Source organism: Caloenas nicobarica, chromosome 1 (assembly GCF_036013445.1).
Source record: "Caloenas nicobarica isolate bCalNic1 chromosome 1, bCalNic1.hap1, whole genome shotgun sequence".
NCBI lineage: Eukaryota > Metazoa > Chordata > Aves > Columbiformes > Columbidae > Caloenas > Caloenas nicobarica.
Window position 1 is genome coordinate 33,925,615 of NC_088245.1, and position 24,913 is coordinate 33,950,527.

General features: G+C 43.6%; 1 protein-coding gene across 2 annotated transcripts in view; it reads right to left on the reverse strand.

Moving 5' to 3' along the window:
* The window catches only part of SCAF11 (SR-related CTD associated factor 11), a 44,836-nt gene extending 38,384 nt beyond the window's left edge, over window positions 1-6,452 (reverse strand). Inside the window, exon 1 of one of the 2 annotated variants that reach the window (XM_065649245.1) lies at window positions 6,275-6,452. The gene's annotated coding sequence lies outside the window, so the exon portion shown is untranslated. Of the gene's footprint in view, window positions 1-5,398; window positions 5,486-6,274 lie in introns of those variants that run through there. The other variant, XM_065649253.1, reaches the window with a different exon arrangement.
* Window positions 6,453-24,913: the final 18,461 nt, after the last annotated feature.

The window sequence follows — 24,913 nt, forward strand, 5'->3', positions numbered from 1 at the left end:
TAACATACAGGGTCCTCTATAATTTTATGGATTTACTTAAATGAAAAAATGCACTACAGAATATTGCATAAAACCATATACACACGCTTAATAAAAATATACTGTTCTTTCATACTGCATGCTGTTCTTTCATTTTCAGCATTAAATCAAGAGTTTAGTGATATGATATGTTCTTTTGATATTAAAAAAAGGGTTTCCATAAAAAGTAATTTCAGCTTTCATATAAACTATACAGCTGTTTATTCAAAAACAAATGAAAGAAAACGACAGCCATTTAAAAGTACATTTTGCTTCTCTGAGGCATACTTTTTTTTTTTTTAAAAAAAAGCACTAAATTAAACCTACAGTGTCAAAAACACCATCCTCAAGCTTCTTTTGACTTTGAGTAACAGTATTTTCTAAGTTGGGTCAAACATCTACACTAACCTCTTACGAATCTCAGACAAATGGAAATTATATATTTTCTGAAAATGGTGGGAAAATAAAGTTTGCAAAGGATTTATGACAACTGAAACTATTTTAAGGGTAATTGTATTTTGCACAAAATCTCTTGCAATATTCATATAATAATAATGCATTAGATGTCATTTTGGAAGTAGTAGATAAATGAGGGAGTAAGCAGTTTCAATTACTGTTGATCTTGCTTTCACAGTCCTTACTCAGCGATAACTTTCAAGATAGCTAAAACAAAGCTAGAAAAACATGGCCAGGGATGGAAGATGGGTATTGTGAGAGAAGGTTTCCTTAAAACCAATAGCAGCACACAAAAGGTAAGAGAAACTATTAACCACACAAGAGGGAAAAGCCAGATCTGAGCTTGAAAATGCAGCCTGAACTCCACCACCTTTCCTTTAAACTTGTCAAGAGTCTACTCATAGGAAAACATGCTAATCACCATTTTGAGTTACTTTCACTATATAGATGGTATCAAGAAATCACCTGTAACAAAACAGTACTTTACTGTGAATTCTCAAGTAACCAATTTGGGTTTTGTTATAGTTGATTATTCTATCACATTGCAAAGCTTCGAAAAGAACCTGAGCTTCCCACATCGACAATACTGGAAGCTCCTTACAATGACGAACTCTGTTCTCACTCACAAGTTTCCTGTCAGAAAAACAACCACAAAATAATTGCTGGTACCATCTGACTTATCCAAGAGTTGTATAAGGTGCCTTTCTTGCTCAGGCTGATGAAACTACATCTTAAAAAAAAAAAAAATCACAATTGCATAGGTTTACAGAGAAGAATACACTCTACCTTCATTGTTACAGGTATCCTTCTTTGGTAACACCTCTGAAAGAAAACTCCAGTGGGCTCAAGGTAGTCCTAACAGACTGCTTTTCTCCAGCTGTTCCATAGGACTTCCAAGTACTTTTTATTACACCTATCTATCCACAGAGGTCATTACCTTTAACATCACAAGTGACAAACTAAGAACTTTTTTTAAAAAAGCAAAACCATGTATAAGAAGTGCTTATTTACTGGCTGTATAGAAAGCAAAGAAGAATTTCATTGTCCTTCCTATGTCCAGAATTGCTGAAATCATTTGCTCAGGATAGTGAGCAGTTCAATTAAGATTGTTCATCTACCTTCAAATTCTACAATACTCAAGTTTTGAGTATCAGTACAGTTTCATTAAGGGTCTCCATCTCTCCTGTGGCACACCAAGAAAGGTAAAAGTCTTCACTGCTGCAGTTTTGGCCTGTGTTGCTATCTAAAGGTAAGGACATACATTGAGACTTCTGTCAGACACCGATCCTGTGGAATTTCGTAGTCTTTATTATTCCTGGCAGTCTAGCAAAAGCCAGGTAGTAAGTCGAGAGACAACAAGTGTTAATGCACTTGATGTTTCCAAGCAATTTCACACTAGCTTGGAAAAGTTCCAAACATCGTTAAATGCATCGCTCAGGTTTACTCATAGATCGTACCTCTGAAGGCAGATCACAGTCAAGCAGTACTTACAGACCTAATAAGAAAGGAACAAAGACTGAATTTTAATGGAAGGTCACCAATCCTTAAATAAAATCCGCATTAAGGCAGACATTATTATTAGCGTCTATTAGAAAAAGTGATCATATACAGCAGTTTACCGCAGTATTCAGCTTTAGAAAACAGCTTCTGGAAGATATTTCTTCTTCTCAATTCTCTCTACTTATCCATTCATTATGTTTTTAATATTTATATACACATATACACATGAAAGAATCTGAAATAATCTCAGAAAGTTAAGAAGAAATGTCACTGGCCACAGAATCATCAAATAAAAATGTTACTTTTTCATGTCCGCTATGATGGAGTATTTTTGAGTTACAATTCAAATTTTACGTTCTCATGTAGAAAAAGAAAAAGTAATACTACTGTTTCATTGAGATAATTTGTGAGACAACAGTGTTTAATAAAAAATGGATGGGTGAAAAATATTCATTTTAGCACAACATATACAAATGTAAGGCAAAGATGCACTTATGCCTACAGGGGAGTGTATGCGTGTATATTTATTACCAGGGAAAATGCATTTTACACAAAGTTTATTTGAATCTTGCTTAATTAAATGCAGTATTTTGATCATCCTTTGTCAAGTCAGTTAACAATTTCCCCAGCCTAGAAATGACAATGTCCACATTTGGTTAAATTTAATTAGCTCTTGTGAAGACTTTTAGCTGGAAAAACAACCTGATGTGCCATAAAAATAAGCTGTAGGAAAGCCAAATGTTTCTAAAAGCAAGAGGCAACTTCCTTAGCATTTTGCTTTAAATTGCTGACAGAGATAAACTTGTTGAATCTGGCATGGCCCACTGAAGTACACAATATGCATATTCAACCTTTGAGAGCCCTTTCAACGCAGTCACCCTGCCTTCAGTGCTCCACCAGACCCAAATGTAAGGAGGTGATGGACAACTGTTCAGGACAGCAGAGCTGCAGCTTCAGGGAACAGAAAGGCAGATGTGCATTCACTTTCCATCTTCCAGCAGCTGCAGTCCTCCACTTGTTATTTCATGACTGCAGCTACCTTCCCACATGAGAAAATCATCCTACTCAGGTGCTTCAGGGTATGAAACCCAAGCAGCTTTCAAATCCAGAAGAGAGATGTTCACTGCTTTCTGCCTGGCAAACTATATCCATATCCTCAACTGCCAGGTAAAGAGACCAAATAAGTAGGGAAGAGAAAATACAATGCCACTGGACTGGTATCCTCTCAGATCAAGGTCGCTGCCCTTCAAGGCAAGGTGGACTACTGCACAGAGATGAACCAAAACGTGCCTACACTGCTGAAAAGCCACGAACCAGCCCTTGTTTTGAAGTACTCTACAGAATATGCACATTAGAGACCTCTGGTATTTAGGACCACAGAAGAAGAATTAGGGTATAAATCTGTTTAACACAGTGTATCTCCAACTTGCAAAAAAAAGCAAGCAATGTTGAGACTTATAAAATCTACTTTCACCTTCAGTGGTTTAGCAGATTAGCTCTAACCCTTTCAGGATTTATTCAGAAAAATGTTTGATAGCTAAACTCATTATTCAGTGTTAACACCAGAAACTGGACTGCATGCTTTTGTTACTGTTAACTGGAAGGACATTTTTTCTCTCTCACTTCAGATTCCCGGCAAAGAAAATCCCACACTGAACAGTGGACTGATAGAAGGCCAGGCTTCGAGAATTCTGGTGTTGGTATGGTAAATCAGTCCCAGCTTTCTCCAGTAGTGTTTTTTCCCCCCATTAATATGATGTGTGTTTAAATATAGCATTATTTGAAATAAAAACACCATTAAAATAATTACTAAACAAAGCCAACTTTAAACAACATATGTTTTTGCACAGGTTTTTTAGTACTTAGAACTGTGGAAAACTGAGAAGATTCTGCAAAGAATCTCTGTAACAGGAAAAAACAACACAAAACCAAACAAAAAACCAACCAACCAAACCAACAACAAACAGATGTTTGTAACCAGAGCAGAACCACTGTGTATCGTGAGCAGAACCATCTACAAGTTTTATAAAACCAGAAGCTAGAAGTCATGCATCAACAGTATCAAACTACAGTGAGTCAAGAGCACAAAGAAACACTTTATCATGTGGATGCTTCAAAAGCAATAGCTGAATAACTGGAGACTAAGATAACCTACATCTCCCAATTGAGTCAAATCCAACAGCCTTCACGTACTGTGTTTGAGCAATATAAATTCACGTTCAAAAAACTCACCAAATTCCTGGAGAAGTGTTCCCAATCATAAAGATAATCTGAATACAAGATAAACTAGTGAACCCAGTTTTACTGCTTTTAAAGGTCTGGAAAACATTCTCTTTCACGATCATTTGGAAGAGATATTTCCTTCCCCACTCCTCAAGGCCACAGAGCTGTTGTCCATTCTGCTTATTCACAAGCAGACTTTAAGGCATGGGGCACATGAAAGCAAATTGATGTGTTTCTTATTTGGGCCACTTATCACTGTGAAAATTGACACATCAGCAAATGTAAACTACTGAAAGGAAAGCTACAAAAGATTTAACACTGTGAATCAAAAGTCCAAATAGCCTCCTGCCCCCTCACCTATTTCTCCTCATCTAAGGAAAAAAGAACAAACATAATATCCCTAGAAATTCTAAAGGAAACATTTGAAAAAATACCTGGGATCATTTCCAAGTATTTTCCATGACAAAGAGGATGCTACCCGTTACTTGTAACTTCATAGATCTCTAAATACAGCTTTCCAGTTCAAAAAGAAGAGACATGGATTACCATACATAATCAGCCAAATAAAGCAAATTTTCTTCAGCCTGTCATTTAAGAAGCCTACTATTTATTTCTGCTATGATCAAAAGAAACCATGGCAAAATTACTAAAGACTTCTCCCATTCTTCTTCTCCCGTGAGATGGTCTGAATAGCCACACAATTAAAGTTAGATTACACTTCACTTAAAACCACGATCCACTGAAAGAGAATTAAAAGCCCTCGATGCATTAGTGATATACAAACGCATCAACAGACACTAAGTTAGGTAGATCGCCCTTAAAGGTTATCAAAGTCCTAAAAAGCTATAAAATTACAAACTTAAAATAGCTGTTCAACAATCAGGGGCATTCCTATCCATTATGTAATTATTAGATGTGTACAGTGTTAGTCATCTCTTGATACTTTAAACAAATGATTCTTTGCCAAGAGCACCTAGTTACTGATACTAAACAAACAGTAACTACCTGGCCTTTCCCTATTATCTCATTCTTCCTAAAAATTAAAAATTAATTTGTAGTCTAAAATAAATCATTGTGAGATGAGGGGACCAATTTTAGTCCTACCCAAATTGTTTTGAAGTTATAAATGGGGAGATAGGTTGTCACACAAAGATGAGTTTTGCACTGGGGGCTCAGGCTAAAAATATGCTTTAATACTCACCAAAGGGAAAAAAAAATTAGGACACTATGTTCTCTAAAACACAAGAAGAGTTGGATATTCTCTCACTGGCTTGGTAACTGTACCACTTCCAGGCTCCAGCGTCACTCTGTGCAACTTTACTTGAGGTTTAAGTCAGTCGCAGTTTCACAACAGCACAAAAGCAGAGCCGGGCTTTAAGTTGAGCCTCTCCGTGCAACTTCCTCCAGAACTGCAAAGTCTTTCAGCAACTCCTGCTACTCCCAGACACTCTTCCCGGCAGCGCCGCGGGTGTTTACAGCTCCGGGGGAGCAGAGGGCGGGCGGTGCCCCCCCCGGGCCGGGATCTTTGTTCAGGCGGAGCGGCCCCCGCGCCCACCCTCTCACGGATCACCGGGCAGCGCAGCCGCTCCTCCCGTTCCGCCTGCACAAAAGCCTTCGGCGCGGAGGGGCCAGCGGTCTCCTGGGAGCGACGGACGGCCCCGGCCGCCCCGCTTTGTTTCGCCCCTCGCCCCGGGCGACGAGGCGGGAGACCGAGCCGCCCCCCCCGCGCCCCGCAGCGGCCTGTCACGGCGGCCGGCCGCCAGCACCGAGCCGGGGCAGCCTCCCGGCCGGCGCCACGACGCGGGCGGCGAGAGGAGAAGGGGGGGGAAGCGGAGGCCGGAGCCGGCAGCAAACCCCGCCCTCCGCCCGGCGGGAGCACCCCAGCCCGGCGGGCCCCGGGTGGAGGGGAAGGCCCCGGCCGGAGCGGGACGGCAGCACCGCCCGCCTCCCCTCCCTCCCTCCCTGCCGCCGGCACCCTGCCCGCCGTCCCGCGGCGGGGAACGGCCCCGAGCACTTTCCTCACGGCAACCCCGCAGGGACGCGCCCGCCCCCGCCGCCCCCAACGGCCGCTGTTCACCTGGCGCCGCGGTCCCCCGCGCGGTCACTGCTGCGCCTCGCCGCCCTCCGCGCGCAGCGGAGCCTCCGGTTCCCCGCTCCTCCTCGGGGCTTCCGGGAGCGGCGCCCGCCGCCCCGCTGCGGCTGAGGAGCGTCCGCCCGGACGGGAGGCCGGGCCGGGCTGGGCTCCGCGGGGCCCCGCTCAGCGCCCGCCGGGCCACATGTCCGCGCGCGGCCGGGAGTGCGCAGCGCCGGCGGGGGCCGCGAGGGGGCGCTGCTCTGCCGCCTTCCGCCGCGGGGAGGGAGGGGAGGGGCGGGGCGGGCGCCGGCGTGGCGGCGGGCGGCACAGCCCGCCAGCGAGACGCCTCCAAACCGCCCCGCGCCGCCGGCGGGAGCATTGTGGGATAGGTCCTCCAGCACCGCCTTGAAGGGGGGAAGGGAGGGGCGGGGCGGCCGGCGAGGTGGCGAAGGGAGGCGGGAACGGGAGGCCACGTGACCCACCGCCGCCACTGGCCGGCGAGGAGCCAATGGGAGGGGGGGGCGGGCACGCGGGGCCGAGCCCGGTTGGGTGGGGGGGGAGGGAACGGGGGGTCGCGCGCCGCGGGCGGGTGCGCCCTCTGGTGGCGGCGCGGGGGCAGGGCGTGGTTGCGAGACACCCGGGCGCTGACGTCATCTTACCGCGACGCTGGGCACCGCCAGTGTTTTGTTTGTTTGGTTTGTTTTGTTTTGTTCTGTTTTTAAATGTTGTTTTAATAAAATTATCCATAAAAACGCGTGAGGGCTGTGAGGAGCTGGGGGGGGGATCGTGCAGCGTCGAACCCTCCAGGGCAACGCAGCGGCCACAGCGACAAACGACAGGAAAGGGGAACCTGGTGCCCAAATGCTCAGGCGTGGTTGAGGGGCTCCTCCTGTCCAGAATGGAGTTGTTGCAGCCGGAGTGGAGTGTAATATGTGTCAGCGTCAGTCTGTCAGGAATGATGATATTTCGTTAGTTGTCATGATTACTGACGGAATATTAATTGAGGATTAACTCAGAAGAACCTGAATTAAGTAAGAGCAGCCTGTAGGGACAGAGTGTTACAAGAGTCCCAGGAAAAAAGAAAAAGACTGGATTCATTGGCAGGCTGCAGAGGAATATAGTAAGAAGCAAGACTATAGCCAAAGGTAGGAAAGCACAGGCTTAAGAATGGAGATGAAATATTTAAGACTGACTTTAAGGTTATTAAGACTAATGAACTCCCCAAATCTTCAATGGGACCATCTAAAGAAAATAATAATCTGTCTTAAAGGTTGGGGTTAAAGAAAGCCCTGTTCTAAAGTAAGAAAGATGACTTTCAGTGCTGCATTTTGAATAGACTGAATCTTGAGTGACCCTAGAATGTGACTCCAAAGCAATTAAGAAAGAAGAATGACAGCAGAAAACCAGCAGTGTTTGACTAGCAGGCCACAGAATTAAGGTCTTGTTGCATATACATACAGAACTCCTGTATGTTTTTATTTGTAATTAAAACAACTACGAAGTCACTTGGGACTCACAGATGCAGAGAAAGCCTTGGTATTCACTGTTTCTGTCACAAGCCATGGAGATATTGCTGTCACCTACTCCTGCTGCACAGATCACGTTGCGCAGAGGAGCCAGGGCAGCTGAAGAGAGGTGTCTGTGACTGAGAGGAATGCAAAGAGAAAACACTCATCACTTCTGAGGTGCTGTCTGTACTTTTGTCTGATCCTCTGATTGTATGTCGTACATCCATTCCAGCACTGACCTTTATAGCTACTCACACAACCTCAAGATAAGTAGTAACAGAAGAACATCTTTGGCCCTTTCTCATCTGCCTTTTGAGATGGCCACGTACCGTGCACTGTTTACGATGGAAAGAAAAATCTAGGGCTTCACTGCTGTCAGCTCTGGCAAATATGTCTTGAGTTTTCCTGTGTGTACATGAGCCCTCACAGGTTTTCGGTCTGACTAGGGCTGAAGGACAGTGCTGTAGGTTGGATTTCTTCTCCCAGAACCAGCCCGTTGAGAATGGGCAATTGGTCAGTTCTGCCAAAGAAGGGCAGCGTGAGATGTGGCTCCTGCTGGCCACTCTGTGCCTGATGAAAGGAGGAGCGACGAGTTCAGGATTTGTACAGGAATAAAGAAGTAGGGGGTCATGAACTCCCATTTTCAACTAACCTCTGCAAACCCTGTGATATAGGCACATTCATACATTTATTGGGCTCCAGTCATTCACATACCCATTAGTGTTTTTCTCAAAAACCAAGAAGGGAAGGTGGTTTGGCCTGAAGGGATAGATGAAATATTATTGGGAATTGCAGTGAAGATGGCAGGAAAAAAGGTGTGAGACTGTGACAAAATTGATACGAATAGTTACAGACGTGATCTCTTAAAATTTCTGGAACAGTGGACAAGCTGGAAGGTTACTTTCAAAATCTTATGATTTTGGAGCCAAGCTTGTGACTCTTGACTTTCTCCCTCCCCCCCGCCATGTTTTAGGATGTTAAAAACATAATTTGTTTAGTCTGTTTTTACATGTTCTAAAGTCTTTAGCTTCTTCAAGTCACTGATGGTAGAGGTGTCCTTAGCCAAGGCAGACACCACAACCCATTGATCCTTCGTAGAGGAAGTGTAGGACTAGTGAAGACAGTCACTATTGCCTGTTGTCTTTTGTAGCTGGGCATAAGCGGGACTGTTTCTTCATTTTCTGGCTAGCTCCAGAATGTTCTACTCAAAGACCATAAGTAAACCCCAAGCTGTAGGATGCATGTGATTTTTAGCAGTACTTTGGTGTCCCTTTGTGTGTGCCCTGTGTTTTGTTTGGGGGGTGAACTCTGTCCACATTTGCATAGTTGCCCTGCGTCCACGAGAGCTGGAAACTCCCCTGAAGCTGAGCCTCTTGCCGACTCGTGTGTCTCTCAGCATTGTGTGAACACAGGAGCAGAACCATACTCATGGAACAGCTGTGAGGACAGGTAGAAGCCAGATGTGCCAGAAGAAAGCTGGAAGACATGCAGGGAGAATGGTGTGAACAAAGGTGTGGTTGTTTGGAGAGGGGAGCAACAGGGAGCGTGATACTAGAAATAAGAGTGGTATTAGGAGGAGGAAGAGAGGAAAATGATGGCAGAATGACTGAGAGATTTTGATCATAATATGGTAGAGTGTAGAAGGGGAGTTGGTGGGCAAAGAAAGCAGGAATGAGTCAGGACATGGTAAAGAGTGGGACTCCTGGAGGACAAAATGGTTGTTATCCATGAGTGCAGAAATTAGGATTGGCATAGAGCACAGAGGGAGGGATGGAGAAAGTTGCATACTTGTGAATTTGAATTCTTAACTTGGAAATATCCTGCACCATTGAAATGATCCTATGCCATTTACCATCTACACAACATTGCAACAAAGGCACAGGCAAGTGACTTAATTATTTTTAATTTCTCAGTGTAATAAGCCTGAATGAGCCTGAAGTGGTATTTTCAGAGACTTGAAACTGCCAGTACCGCATTCTGTCTCTGCAAGGGATAAGGTGAAAAAATGATAGCCCAATGGGGTGTTCTTCCTATTCTGATATTTTGGGAAGTGACTGATTAAAGCCACCAAAATATTCTATGCCCAGGGAAAAAAAAACCATTGATGATATAATATTTTTGCTGTCTGGTTTCAGATGCTCATTTGAGCAATGGATGAGTCATCTATTTATCTCTTGGATTCTCAGCTTTTGAAAAATGTCATCGCCATCCAGCGAGATTGTGCTGCCATCCAGCGAGATCTGGATAGGCTAGAGAGTTGGGCAGGGAAAAATTTCATTAAATATAATAAGGGAAAATGTAGAGTCTTACATCTGGGCAGGAACAACCCCAGGTTCCAGTATAGGTTGGGGAATGACCTGTTAGAGAGCAGTGTAGGGGAAAGGGACCTGGGGGTCCTGGTGGACAGCAGGATGACCATGAGCCAGCACTGTGCCCTTGTGGCCAAGAAGGCCAATGGCATCCTGGGGTGTATTAGAAGGGGGGTGGTTAGTAGGTCGAGAGAGGTTCTCCTTCCCCTCTACTCTGCCCTGGTGAGACCTCATCTGGAATATTGTGTCCAGTTCTGGGCCCCTCAGTTCAAGAAGGACAGGGAACTGCTGGAGAGAGTCCAGCGCAGGGCCACGAAGATGATTAAGGGAGTGGAGCATCTCCCTTATGAGGAAAGGCTGAGGGAGCTGGGTCTCTTTAGCTTGGAGAAGAGGAGACTGAGGGGTGACCTCATCAATGTTTATAAATATATAAAGGGTAGGTGTCACGAGGATGGAGCCAGGCTCTTCTCAGTGACAACCAACAGTAAGACAAGGGGTAATGGGTTCAAGCTGGAACACAGGAGGTTCCACTTAAATTTGAGAAGAAACTTCTTCTCAGTGAGGGTGACAGAACACTGGAACAGGCTGCCCAGGGAGGTTGTGGAGTCTTCTTCTCTGGAGACATTCAAAACCTGCCTGGATACCTTCCTGTGTAACCTCACCTAGGTGTTCCTGCTCTGGAAGGGGGATTGGACTAGATGATCTTTTGAGGTCCCTTCCAATCCCTAACATTCTGTGATTCTGTGATTCAAATGCCATTACAAATTCCAAAGTGGACTCTTAGAATTTGTTCAGAGCTCATTCACCCTCCCTGCCCCCATGCAGGGTCAGTCAGACATATGTTGTTCCTTCCTCCAGTCTGTTCTTCAAGATCTCTGCTGGTGGACTCTCTCTTCCAAAGCCTCCTCAAGCAGGCTATTTCTCTGGTTATAAATTTGCCCTTTTGGATACCTGTTCCTGATCCGTAACCAGGATCCTTCCCACTGCATCAGAAGACCGTACATTTAGTCCTGTCCATCATGAGCACTGGGAACAGATTGTCTCCTTTCTCTTTGCAACAGATTTTTATCTGCTTTTAACTCTTAAAATTCCTTCTCAATCTTCTTCTTAGGTTAAACATCATTGAAAGGCCTACTAAAATCAAATAAATGATAACTGCTCTATCTGTCCTATCCAAGGGACCTGTTACTCTGCTATAAAAGCAAATGAGACTCGTTTGGCATCAGTTGTTCTTGAAAAATTTGTGTTGGTCCTTATTTTCTTCTTATCTTTGAAGTGTTTGAAAAGTGATTTCTTGGTCATTTTTCCCAGAAATTTTCTAGGAATCTCTCTCTCCTTCTTTCCAGCAATGCATTTTGATTATTGCTTTCATTTCAAATTCAACTTTGGCTTGTGTTTATATATTGCACAGAAAAAAATAAATTAACTGGAAATAAATAAGGTGGCTTAGCTAATTTTTCTAATAACATATTAATAGTATTCTGAAGTCTCTGTCTTTGGTACCTGCATTCTCATTACTTTTTAGAGAATTTTTAATTTTGAAGTTCTGCTGTATGTATATTTATCCAATTAAGTAGGTTGCGTGGTTTGTGTGTCAGTGTGCCTGGGATACTTGGCTGCACTAACATTATTTCCATGTTCGAGCTTTTCATTCTGTCCTTGATTTAAAAGTCTGTTTCACATACTATGGTTTTTATTGCAGTGTGTTTTTGCTTGCAAGCACCATTGTTTGGAAATACAGCATGATACTCTATAAATAAAAGTAAGTGGGATGAGTTAGCACACACTAATTCAGACTTCTGCTTTTTAGCCAAAGGGAATGCAAAAGTTTGGTCTAACACCTACAAAAAATCTTTTTTGAGAGTATAGTCAGGGTATAGACAACTGGTAGGTGGTCGGGTTTTTGTTTGATTGTTTTTTGTTTGTTTGTTTTTCTCTTGTATTTATTTTAATATATGCTAAGGGCCAAGTTGGAAACAAGTTATCAAACCTCTGATTTGGATTTTTGTTTGGCTGTTTGGTTAGTTGGGGTTTTTTGGTCTTCTAACCCATTAGAAAAGATTAATCAGCTACTATTGGTTCTACTATTGGTGTTTGAACCCGCCATGTTCACCATTTAGTAAGCTAAATACATAAAAACCCATTGGCTTAATCTTTGGCAAAACTCAGCTTCAAAAGAATCCGATGGGTGAGATGAGGTCAGATCAGCTAAAATTTGACAGCACACATTTCAGATTCACACTATGGCCATGTCCGGGAACCACGCGTCAGTTCCTGAGAGTTTCCTGTTCAATTAAAGTATATTCTGGCGCCGAAGCTGAAGGTTTTGGACAAAACCCTAGGAAATCAGACTCTTCCAGTTCTTTGTGTATAGCAGCAACCCTTTTGTATAGGATCAGAGGAATTTTGTAATGGTCTTGGCTGGAATTTTCCTCTTGTCATGCCAGGCTGTGGTCACACTTTGACTGTGCTCCATGGAGATAGACTGAAATCCTCTGGAATATGTCCCACTGTAGAAATGAAAGACATTATTAACAGCAAGATTGAATATCATGAAGAAGAAAGGGCTTCCTGTGTTTAGGGCTATGAGGAAGCAGGATGTGAGATAATTAGCCATAATTTATAATATATAACCATATTGTTTCCTCGGCAAGAAATGGGAAGGGTGTTATCCTGCCATGGAGACACCATTCTTTAATTGTTGCAACAGTTCCCATGAGCATTTTACAAATATTCTAACAGTGAGCTGGGACCAACCATGTTTATTCACAGTCTTAAGACCAAAAAAAAAAAAAAAAGCTTGGAACTTTTAACGCTAGCATATAGTATGTGCATACCTTGCAAATTCTAACAAAAACCCTACAGTGCAATCCTGTGCAAAAATATCCCACATTCTTTTCTTGTTCCAGATTATGTTTTCTAATTTGTGGGATGGTGACCTGTCTAACCAATTTAGCACTTTGGACTTAAGCTGAGCCACATTATGCAATGGTCCCCTTTGTCACCCTGAACAGGCTACTGGTTTCACTCAAACTTGCTGTAACAGGTTGTGATAAATATTATTGAAAGGGTTTGGTGTGGCTACTGCCCTTCATCTTAGAAGAACTATAGGAGATAGCTAAGTAAAAGCCAAGTAAAGCTCAAATCAAAGGTGTACGCGGGCTTGAACTCTTTGGGAAGAGAAGTTTTGCCGTGGGAATGTGTGTGTGACAAAGCGAGACGGGGGTGAGAGGGAGCGGAGTTAACCGGTGGTAGTGAGAAAAAAACTGAGAGCACAGCTGAAATATTTAGAGGAGATTCTTTTACATTTGTGCAAATAACCAGAATAAGCAAAAACAGCGTGAAAGATTCCTTACTTCTCTCTCAACATCTTCTCGCACGGAACTGTAGGATCTGGCACTGCTGGCCACCCGCTTCCATCAAGCAGCCGAATGGTGCGTGACCTGCGTGAGTCAACCTCGCACACGTGTTTAACAAGCACCCGGGGCAAACCCGGTGGGCAACACGCACACAATCTGTATGTTGTGTGGAGGCACAGGAGTACCCGGAGCTGCCGGCACTACGAGCTGCAGCCGGGGATGGCGTCTTTCAGGCTGTAACGGCAGTTGTGATGACTTTCAGATACTGCACAAGGATGGGCTACGTGATTGCAGCTGCATAGGTCGTTCCTTCAAAAACCTCGCAGTCTCAAAAGACCAAGGAATGGCAAAAAAACCCATTATCCTTTTCTGCTTTTTCATACTCTCCTTTCTAAAAGCACTAGTTTGTTTTATATTTCTGATTTCTTGATTTTTTTGCATTAATCTCTACATGTTATTTACTTAAATAATGTTTTAAAATAGATCAGTGCCTTATCTTTATCACTTAATATTATCTAAATAGGCAGCTTGTCCAGACTCAGCTTTTCATGCCTCCTTCTCAGCCAGCACTGAAAGTGTTTCTGGTTCTCAGTCTCAGCCTGTGCCTGCTGTAGATTCAGCCATCTATTTGGGAAATTCTTTACTGTAATCCTCTTGACATAGCAAGCATATAAATGAAAATAATGTACAGTTTCCCCATGTGGCAGTAGGAAGAAGAACATTTAAACTTATATGTTGATTTTTTTAATTACTGATTCTAATGTACTTCATGTAAAGTCTCATCTTTTCTTTCCTTTTGACATAATTTCTTGATTAGTGAGGGGATGGGTAAACTGCACCTTTCTGGTATATTTAAGAATATTTCAGCTAAAGCAATTGCTAACTGCAAATGCGTCAGTTTGACTTCTTTAGCTCGTGTCTTTATTACAAAGAGGTTATAAATCAGGCATGTCCAGGTGTTACTGACGAACTGGAGAAACCTGATGAAATTAAACCCCTTTGAGGCCTGTCAGATGGGAGCACTGGGTGGTACTTTGTCCTTTGCATGTTGACTCCTAAGTTGTTACCACACAGCTGGACTCCGTGCACGGAGGTGCTACTCCTGTTGCATGCCAGCACTATTTTACGTCAATAAACATATAAACCAGCATTCCTTCCCTGTCGTTTCTTCTTCTTTTTGTTTTCCCTGAGGGATGAAAACATCTCATTTATCAAGAGCATATGCAGTCTGAACCATACTGGAGGATGCTATAACACTGCCACTTAATAGCTTTGTTTCACCTGAATCAATATTTTTGTACTCATATGAGTATCTAAAAGATTTTACTTTTTAAACAGATGCAAAAAGCCTGTTATTTGATTTTTTTACATTATAAGTAAGGGTGGCTTAATTCGTGTGATCTTCTTCCTTATTTAACCTTGAGATATTAGGAACACTCTGGCCTTTGTTGGTTTTACTATAGAAGAGCCCATATATTTCATTTTAAATGCTGAATCTTTAGCACAGACTTACTTTCTTCAAAGTATTGATTAGCTACTACAGTTCAAAGGTGCTAAGAACAAAAAATTATCTGGCTTGAAATCCTTTTCCTCCTTAGTTGTCCAAAATTTTGAGTCTTGCAGTGTCATTTGCCCTTTCTTGAGGTTTTGAATACACCAAACTTCTCAAATTTTCCTGCAGTTGCCATTCCCCCTCTTGAGGAATTCTGTATCTGTTACTCTGTGGTTTAGCAATGGCAGTAACTGGAGGATTAGCAAGAAATCCAGCCTGCCGTGCCATCTAGATATGATCCAAGAGAAGTAAAAGATTGTGACACAGAACAATATCTCCGTAAAATGTCTGTCTGGTCATACCAAGAGACATTACATTCCCCTCCAGTCTAAGCTGTCCATCTCCTGAAGGTTTCCATCTCAAGGAAACAAACAAGCAAACAAAAACAACAACAACAAAACCAAAATAAAACCCCACCAAACACAACAAACCAACAAACACAACAAATAAATCCCAAACTGATGGTTCTTTATGTTAATATTCTGTGCAGTTTGAAACATTGATTCTGCTGCCTTTTATGAGGTGGTAACCATCAGTAAAAGGGAAAACCAGATAAAAATAGGTGGTAATACCCTCTTTGATTGCTCCACATGAGTCAACCAAGCTTGCCTGGAAATACCCAGCGAGGACAGGAGATGATCCACGTTCACTTTTGGTAGTGCTGGTAGAGTTGGTGAGGTGGTGACAAGGAAAGCTGATTCTACTCAGTTGTTTCTGTTTTGAGATGGCTCGTTTCATCTCTTTGGTAAGTCTGAGTCTGCCGAGTCAGTTTGTTGATCCCCTGCACTGGCTGCATGGGTCTTCCACAGAGACGGCAGAAAGCAAGAATGTATTCTAGTGTCACACAAGTGGAAAGAAGAGTTGTTCTGAGGCAGCAGCTCTCAGGGGGCAGGGCATCCTCTCAGGGAACTTTCCGACTTCTGTTAACTTCTATTAACTAGTTTTACAATTGTATATGTTTCTTTAAGTGCATTCAGCAAATGTCAAATCCAAGAGACTAAAATAAGAACAAAACTTGGCCATAACTTAAAAAAAAAAAAAATATCAGACTTCAGATTATTTGCTGTATAGCTCACGTGAATTACATCAATGCCAACACCACCATCATCAGCTTTTCTAATAATTTAGCTTTGTGTTATTATCAAATACTTTACATCGATAACATAATTTGGACATTAGTGATTTACTGCACCCATAATGGGCTGTGTTATTACAGTCCCTAGGCAGTAATCCCCAGCTGATCACCCAGAAAGAGCACTAGAGTTATCCATGAGGTTGCTAGCTAATAGTTCAATACAAACTGAAGTGTCATTAGATATCTAATAAACACATTTTTCATAGCAGACTTGCTAATAAGGGCACCACTAAAAAGAACATCCCTTAATTGCAAATAATACCACTGATGTATTTTTAGACCACAATAAAAAATGGTTTTTTCCCTAAAACAAAAATTAAGCATCCACTCTACTAAAAGTACACCCCACTTAATGCACTCTAAGAATAATAGTACAGTATGTTCAGAAGTCTGTTAAAATAAATAATTTCTGGCACTTCCCCCAAAATAACACTTCAACGAGCCTCTGCTTGTCTGCAGCTGCTGGGGCTGACATTATGGGGACGGGCAGCTAGGTGGAGGAGTTGTTAATGTTATGGTGCTCAAGCTGACGCTCCAGCTGGACTGGAGGAGGTGCTGAGCTTTACGCACTGTAAAGAGTTTTGTGGAATTGCTGAGATTACTCACAGGTTATAAAATTAAGCAGCTATGTAATTATTTCCTAGGTCCATCATCACATGCCTCAGGGTTTTTCTAGGCTGTTTTATTTTGTTCTCCTATGGTTACATTCAAAAATGATTTCAGTAGTTAAGCTAGGATTTTTTCTAGTGAGCCTTTTTCCACCTTTGAATTTAAAATGCTAAAAGAAAATCTAACCAAAGCACCTTCACACTTGTAAATAATAACTAAAAATGGTGAAGTAACCTTCCCAATAGGAATTGAGTGAGTTGGGCACCTTCTGATGCCCCCTCTGCTGCAGTCTCAGGGTCCCCGAGCTATGGGACACACCACGTGCTGTGGGGTCTCTGTCCCTGCCGACCTTGGCTCTGCGTGGAGTAACAGTGGGACTGCCACCATATGAACTTGTCACCAATGCAAGGCTCATGGGACTCAGAGGTGAAAGACAAATTCTGGAGTAGTGTCTGAAAGGAAAAGCTATTGTCTCTTCAGTGGGCCCAGGAAATAAAAAGAGTGACTGGGTTGCAACTGTCATATGATGCCAAAAATCAAGAGGCATCTGAACAATCAAGCCCAGTCAGCCAGCTATCGGAGGAACCAACACTCGCTTAGTTATCTCGTGTCCCAACACCTTGCTGTTTAGGTGAAGCGCCTGCAGGTAGGTGCCCACAGCAACTCCTTAGTGAGCCATTGCCCTTCATGGTCCGTGTGTGCTTTTCACACTGGATATATCCTTGTGACCTGCACAGGATGATTGTGTATCCATTTGTTTATCAGACAGAATTCACAGAATCGCAGAATAGTCGAGTTAGGAAGGGACCTCTGGGGGTCATCTGGTCATATGCACAGGCAAGGCCACTTAAAGATGATTGCCCAGGACTGTATCCAGTTGGCTTTTGAATATCTCCAAGGATGGAGACTCTACAACCTCCCTGGGCAACCTGTGCCAGTGCTTAGTCACCTCTCACAGTGTAAAAGTGTTTCCTGATGTTCAGGGCAACCTCCTGTGTTTCAATTTGTGCCCGTTGCCTCTGGGCACCACTGAAAAGTGCCTGGCTCTGTCTTCTTAGCACCTTCTCTTCAAATATTTGTACACGTTGATGAGATCCTCCCTGAGCCTCTTCTCCTCCAGGCTGAACAGTCCCAGCTCTCTCAGCGTTTCCTCACATGTGAGGTGCTCCAGTCCCTTCATCATCCTCGTGGCCCTTTACTGGACTCTCTCCAGTAGCTCTGTATCTCTGCGTCACTGGGGAGCCCAGAACTGAACCCATGATTCCAGGTGTGGCCTCACCAGTGCTGAGCAGAGGTGAAGGATCGCCTCCCTAGGCCTGCCAGCAATACTTGGCCTAATGCACCCCAGGATGCCACTGGCCTTCTTTGCTGCAAGGGCACTTTGCTGGCTCATGTTCAACTGGGCGTCTACCAGGGACCTTAGTCCCTTTTCTGCCAAACTGCTTTTGAGCAAGTATGGGGAAAAAAAAAAAAAGAAAAGAAAATGCTGTCAAATTAGATGAATTGCTTTATAAATTTCTGAATTGATAGGCTAGAGAGCTCAGCAGATCATATAAATGCCATCCTCCCAGGTTAGTGAGAAGGAAATGTTATAAAGTCTTAATAAAACAGAAAGCCTCATTTCTGCTGAGGGAGCACATTATACATTTTGTAGCTATTAATAATCTTACACTGTTATGGGGAGTCAGTAGTGACCTGCTCAATTCAACATTAAACGTGTGGCTGAGGCCATACCTGAGGTGTTAAAAACCTGATGTTTCAAGTATTGGGGTACACAGCTCAAAAGGAACATTTTAACAACATAGTATAGGGGTGTTTATTTTTGCTCACCAACCTCTTTCATCTGCTTTAAAGTCTATAATGGAAGTGCTAAATAGACTCCAAATACAATTTTGTACCATTTTAACAAAAACGAAATCCAGCACTGAGACTGTAGGTCTCCAGCAGAGATGTGATGGGTGCTCTATGTTCAGCCAGCGCCTCCAGAATAAGTTGGATATGTTGAACATTTCTTAGCCCTGCAAAGGCAGTGTTCCCTTGATGCCATCTTCCCTACCACAGCATCATTTGTTGGATGGCAGAGCTCATAGGCTTGTGATCAATGGTACAAAGTCTGGTTGGAAGCCTGTAGTTAGTGGAGTTCCCCAGGGGTCAGTTCTGGGTCCAGTCCTGTTCAACCTGTTCATCAGTGACCTGGATGAAGAGACTGAGTGCACCCTCAGCAAGTTTGCTGTTGGTACCAAACTGGGTGGAAGGGCTGACACACCAGAAGGCTGTGCTGCCATTCAGCGAGACCTGGACAGACTGGAGGACTGGGCAGAGAAGAACCTGATGAAGTTCAACAAGAGCAAGTGTAGGGTCCTGCACCTGGGGAGGAATAACCCCAGGCAGCCATACAGGTTAGGGGCAGACCTGCTGGAAAGCAGCACTGCAGAGAAGGACCTGGGAGTTCTGGTCAACAACAGGTTGGCCATGAGTCAACAATGTGCCCTTGTGGCCAAGAAGGCCAATGGTATCCTGGGGTGCATTAAGAAGAGTGTGACCAGCAGGTCGAGGGAGGTTATCCTCCCCCTCTACTCTGCCCTGCTGAGGCCGCATCTGGAGTACTGCATCCAGTTCTGGGCTCCCCAGTTTAAGAAAGACAAGGAATTACTGGAAGGAATCCAGCGGCAGGCTACGAAGATGATTAGGGGTCTGGAGCACCTCTCTTATGAAGACAGACTGAGAGAGCTGAGTCTGTTCAGCCTGGAGAAGAGAAGGCTAAGAGGGATCTCATCAATGTTTATAAATCTCTCAAGGGTGAGTGTCAAGAGGATGGGACCAGACTCCTTTGAGTGGTGCCCAATAATAGGATGAGGGGCAATGGGCACAGACTGAAGCACAGGAGGTTCCTTCTGAATATGAGCAGAAACTTCTTTACTTTGAGCGTGCCAGAGCCCTGGAACAGGCTGCCCAGAGAGGTTGTGGAGTCTCCTTCTCTGGAGATATTCAAGACCTGCCTGGACATATTCCTATGCAATCTGCTGTAGGTGAACCTGCTTTAGCAGGTGGGTTGGACTAGATGATCTACAGAGGTCCCTTCCAACCCCAACCATTCTGTGATCAACATAGCAGCTCACATGGGAGGCTGGTGGTGTGATGGCCTGAAAGGCATTGCTGCCCATGACAGCAATTGTGCTGCTCTCTCTGTTTGCAGGCCACCTTTCCAACAGGACTTCAGGGTAGGCAACTATTTTAAGGGTGAGATAAATTTATCAGATGGCAGCTGCTGGCTTCTGTGTGCTCCCTTTTTTTGTGGTGGGAGAGGTGGACAGACCTCCCATGCTACTCCTTGAAGCCATGCAGCTATTTGCAATCCACTCGGGACAGACTAACAATTCTTGAAAACTGTAAGTGGAAACAGAAACTGTATATGCTAGCTAAAATTGCCCATATTTTCCTGAGCTTTAATTACTTAGATAATTGCAGGGAAAGAGGCAAAATTATTTTTGAATAGGGCCTCTTCTCCAAATGAAAGTCAGGATGGGCTGTTGGAAAGCCCCTTCAGACAAACTTCCTGGGGCAGCTCCTGCAAAGCAGCCGCCAAGCAGCTATTATGTTAATAGGACTGGAGCTGCAGAAGATGCAAGTAAGTGAACTAACCACATGGTGGAGCTCGTTTTGAGGAGAAGAAGGTGAAAGCATCCCAAGGGATGCTCCTGCTTTTGGGAGAAGAGATGCTGCCTCCCAAACTGCTGGCAGCTTTTCTGCTTGGTATCTTCCAAACTTAAGTAATCAGTGAGCCTTTTAATAGAGAGCAAACACAGAAAAGCAGTTCTCAAAAAGGAAGAGATTTAGCAAGCTGTTCAGCAAAGCTAAATAGTGGGGTTGAATGCCAGCAGGTGTGGGACCCCAGCTACTGATGCAATGGAAACATAAGGTTAGGGGAAAAGGTTAATTTTCTAGATGTTTGAACATCGTGGATAATTTCCACATGAAAAAAGTATTTCGGCAGGATCTAAAACACAGCCTTTGGCTGAGAATAAGCCTGTGATTACTTCTATGAACACTACTAGCTGTAAAAGAGAAGTATAACTGAGCAGTGACATCCTCGATTTCCAGCAAATAACCCCGAAAGGATTGCCACAGTAACTCCTTTCAGACAAATTTTCTGCTCACTCTGATGAAGTGTGTTCTAAGTTAATTATTAAGCAAGTATCAATTAGTCACATCATTTGAAGGAGGGGCCAGAATTTATCGCTCCTGATGGGCCTTTCTACTAACCGGACTCCAAAGTGATTGGTGGCATCATGTCACCTGAGAGGACAGTTTGGTGTCTGGGAACTCCAGTTCCTAACTGAGCTGGTTAGGAGAGACCGCAACCTCTGCAGAGATGCTGCTTTTATGTCACGTTGCATCTTCCTCCTTCCAGCAGTCCTTCTGTCCTCTAGAGGCTGTAAATTACCTGTCGCCAGTGTTCCCCAGATAACCATTTATTCCTCCCCCTTCCTTCCTGCCTCCCACGAACACTTCATTGTACAGCAGCAATATCACTTGTTTTTGCTGGAGTTTTATCCCAGTTATCCTTTTTTAGAGAGGGCTAAAGGCAGCTGTGATTGAGTACAATGCCTGTCCCTAAGGGAAAGGGATGACCGGAGATGTTGTTAGTTCCTATTAAGCTGCGATGCCAAAACTTCACAGGATCAGGCTTTATATGACCGGACATATGTAGCATTTTAGCAGTACTGTGAGGATGTGCATCGTTTCCTGGGATTGTCAAGCCTTTGATGGAACTCTTGGTATGCAATGAATAATATTATTACAATACTGTACTTTCCTAAACATAGTGGACATAATTAAAGTCCCACCCGCAGAGGTCAGATCCATCTGATTCACTATTGTTAAGAGATAAGAGACTTCCATTTATTTTAACAATGGCTTGTTTAGAATATGAAGTCAATGAATTTCTTGTATTTGTGGAAGGTGTCATTTTACTATGCCAGGGACAATGCAGAGTTCTGGAGTAAAGCTAAAAGTAGAGGATGGATACTACTGGATCTGTTTGCCACTTAACAAAAATTAGAGTCACTTTGATGAAATCAGTGAAGTTGTTATTTGCATTGGTGTACTATCTGGTCCTGTGTATTTAAAAATGGGTTTGTACCTTTAAAGGTAGGATTGCTAACCGACTAGTTTGTAGCTTGTATGAAGCAATAGCACTTTTAAAATTTCACTATTTTTAGGTATTTTACTTGCTTGTTTTATCACAGTAAACTAGTTTAGATTAAAAAATTATATTTCTCATTTTAATGTCAGTTTTACCATCTGGAGCTCTTGCAGAAGCACAGAACGGGTGCACTCTATTTGTATCAAGTATTGCATTGGAACATTTGAGTTCTCCCATCAGGAGAAAAAGAGTCTGAACTAATATCACCAATAACAGTGAAATAATTATTATTGAAAGCAGTCAGCAAAAAGCAATCTCCATTTTTTAGCTGATTAGTCTATGCATTTGATAGCCCCTTGTGTACAATTAGTATCATGGGTTTTACTGATATGACCACTTAGATCTTCAGAGGCATTTCAGTTTGGAAATCTAGGGCAAGCCTGGTGCCCGTGGTTCTTATTAGGAGCTTAAATAACTGCAGAGTCAGACATCAGTCCTGAGAATGCAAACACATTAATCTCTACCTAACTCTGTTACTGTGAACAGCCTGGTTGTCAAGCTCGGAAAGAAAAACAGTGAAAAGCAAGACTTCTTTCTCACTCTTTACATAAGGAAAGCGAGCAGAAAGCTTATATCCAGCAGTGGGGAGGATACCAGCTGGGTCTCTGGTGGGCAGCTTTCCAGGCAGCAGCTCACCCTGATGCAGAAGCTTACGCAGGGTGACCGACCCGAGATGTGGGGAAGGGCAGTCAGCCGGCGAGGGGACAGTGCTGTAACCACCTCATGAACTGGTGACAATTCCATGCAAGAATGCGTCTCCTATCCCTCTTGAGGCAAACAACTGGACCACCCTTCAGGCCAGACATCTCTCAAGGAGACGTTTCTGCAACGCTGCAAACCCAGCCTTCCCACCATGTGCCATCCCCATGGTCCATCCATGGTCACCCCTGGAGAGATTAGGGCTGGCTGTGCTTGTCCCCATGGTCACCATGTGCCCAGCCTTGCCCATATCCAGATTTACTGATCACTGAACGAGGAGCAGACTCAATCAGCTGCGGCTGCAAGTGTTTGTTATACTAGTTTTATTTCATACTTCTCAAATCATTCTCTAGATCTCTGCAATTTTTCTCTCCAAGCTGAAGGGGAGAGGGCAGGATTCAACAGAACACTGTCTAAATTTTGTTCATGATTGATTTTACTGTTCTGCTTACATAACCCATCTAATCCTGCCTCCTGGCTCAGTAAATCACAGCCCGCAGTCCTCTTCTTAGGCATCAACCCAGGGAATCATTATGAAAAGAAAATCTTATTTCCCATTGGCAGTGCAAGCAATAGAGAATGGAAAGTAAAGAGAATTACACTGTTGCCACCTAGATTGAATCAGTTTCACCTTCATTTTTATCCAGTATTAATTCTTAGACAAAACCATCATGCCAGAGGGGTGGGGAATGAGATAGGATTTGGACTACAGGATTTTCTGTGACCAGAGGAGCCCAGATCTCATGATGAAGATGTGGGATTAGAGAGGAGCCATGTTTGTTCCAGCGTCCCCAGTTAAGCCCACAAATGAGTAGTCAGGATTTTCAAAGGGATATTGAACTCTCTGCAAGGGCACTCTCACTGACATATCCTGGCCAGTAATAGCAATGTGAGGCACTTCTTATAAATCTACTTTTATTTATTGACATAAGCAGGAGCTGAGGTCTTCTGGCAATTTACCCCCAGTCTGGAGACGGAGCAGCTAGGACATTTGACCTTGCACATCCTCCCTTGGTATCAGGGAGGTGCAGTTTTACCTTTGAATGTTTGTGTGCAAAAATGAGGGCAGTGCTGAAAATACTCCAGGTGGGCAGCAGTGGCCCCTAATTCAGTCACTGTCACTTTGAAAAAGGCCAAGGTTTTACATGAGTAACGTTGGTCTTGTTTCTTCAGTTGTTTTTTACTTAAGGTGAATTTGCTCTTTGCTAGATGGAATAAGACATGGTTAAGAGGCGTGCAGGGAGGAAGGGGAAGGGTGAGCAGATGGAGGCACTAGTGCAGTGCTGGCTTGCAGGAGCCTTTACGCCTCAAAGCGTTTGGGGAAGTGGTGCTAGCTAGATATCTGCTGTCCTCCAACCATCTGCACCTGCAAAACTGCTCTTCTGAGGGAAGTGCTGAGCTAGGTGTTCAAACCAACCCCTGCAGACTTGAAGGATGAAGGAGGGTCGCATGGTGGGACAGCACCATCTTTTCTAGGCTGTCCTTCACCAAGGGCTTAATCCAGCCTCAGGCAGAGCGAGGACACAGGGTCATTGCTCCAGCCGGCAAATGACAGGTGGAGGCGATGCTATCAGAGCACACACGGCACCATCTCTCTCTGACCAGCTCTCATTAGGAACCTTATGTTTTGCAGCAGTAGCAGAACAAATGCGATCAGGAAGGCCACATGAAATCAATGTCTGTTTAATTATTCATTGCATATCTCTGTGCTGTACTGAGGAAATAATTCCAAACCCTATAGTACCCAGCTACTTTCAGCTGCCTTGCTGAAGGTAAGCATGTGACTCTGTTTTCTATTGCTACTGTAAATACACAATTATTTATAAACTACCTCACAGGGACCATATGGTCCCCTTTTGAATAAAAATGTGCAGACGGAGCCGAAAAAAATCTGTGACAGAGAGGCATAGTAAATTGATACGTAGCATACCATCTGCTTCTGCGTGCGAGTGGTGTTATAACAAACTGCAGGAGGCACAACGAAGACAACTGTAGAGAGCCAACTCCTTTGTGGTGTTTGCAGATCTTCTGCTGGTCTTCTGTCTAGTGTCAGTTTTGTGTTGTCATTTGCTGTGGCAATATACCAAGAAAGCCATACTGGCTAACTTCATGCTTGGGACCAACAACTCTCTGTGGTTTCCCTGCATATGACTATCCAGAGAGCACCCCTTAATTTGATTTCAGTTGCTTTGAGTTTTGCTAGGTTCGTGAAACACATTATCACCGATTAACCATCCTAAAGTTAAAATGCTTCTGACTAGGCTT